This window comes from Galeopterus variegatus, unplaced genomic scaffold, assembly GCF_000696425.1.
Source record: "Galeopterus variegatus unplaced genomic scaffold, G_variegatus-3.0.2 Scaffold10775, whole genome shotgun sequence".
In the NCBI taxonomy this organism is placed as follows: domain Eukaryota; kingdom Metazoa; phylum Chordata; class Mammalia; order Dermoptera; family Cynocephalidae; genus Galeopterus; species Galeopterus variegatus.
The window spans coordinates 21,748-22,732 of record NW_007736886.1 but is presented as its reverse complement, the minus strand read 5'-3'; the positions used below and the strand labels follow the sequence as shown (position 1 = coordinate 22,732).

Genomic DNA, 985 nt, shown 5'->3' with positions numbered 1-985 from the left:
GTGCTTGATTTAATTTATTTATTTTATTGAAGCATAATTGATTACACATATTTCTGGGGTACAAAATTGACCATCAATAATTGTATACAATAGGTAATGATCAAATCAGGATAGTTAGCTTATTCATCACTACCATATGTAACCATTCTTTGTGTCTGTTAACTAATTTCTCATTAATGTCTCTTTAACACCTTCTCTCCCTCCTCTCCCTCTCCCTTCCCTTTTCCACTTCTAGTAACCAGAGTTCTGTTGTCTCCTTCTAAAAGTCCAAAGTATTGTTGTGATTGTTGTTTGTTTGTTTCTCTCTCTTTTTATTATTATTTTTGTTTGTTTATTAATTCAGTTCCCACCTGTGAGTGAGGACATGTGGTATTTCTTGGTGTCTGGGTTGTTTCACTTAACATAATTTTTTCCAGCCTCATCCACGTTGCTGCAAATGGCANGTCTGGGTTGTTTCACTTAACATAATTTTTTCCAGCCTCATCCACGTTGCTGCAAATGGCAGAATTTCTTTCTTTTATATGGCTGAATAGTATTCCATTGTGTGTGTGTATACACACACACACACACACACACACACACATACCACATTTTCCTTATCCAGATATCCATCGATGGACATTTAGGTTGGTTCTGTAGCCTGGCTATTGTAAAAAGAGCTTTGATAAACACGGGAATGCAGGTATCCCTTCGACATGATGATTTCCACTCCTTTAGATATATATACCCAGCAGTGGGATTGCTGGATTGCGGGGGCGCACCAAATCCAAGAAGCCAGAGTTTGACAAGGATCCTCTGGCCAGAGTCTAACGAAGTTCCTCTGACTTGGCACAGTGTTTGCAAGGCCTCATCGTGGGAAGGGGCGCCACCGTTTCACCCTCATTTTTTAGAGCCCTGTGTGCCTGCTTTGTTTTATTATATTCCATTTTTTACTGCCTCATAACTATCGCTCTGGGGGGATTGGGAGTAAAATTGAGATTCATAC

The 985-nt window shown here is 39.5% G+C and overlaps 1 pseudogene; it reads left to right on the top strand.

Moving 5' to 3' along the window:
* Positions 1-676: 676 nt before the first annotated feature.
* LOC103610222 overlaps positions 677-985 on the top strand; it is an 8,244-nt pseudogene continuing 7,935 nt past the window's right edge.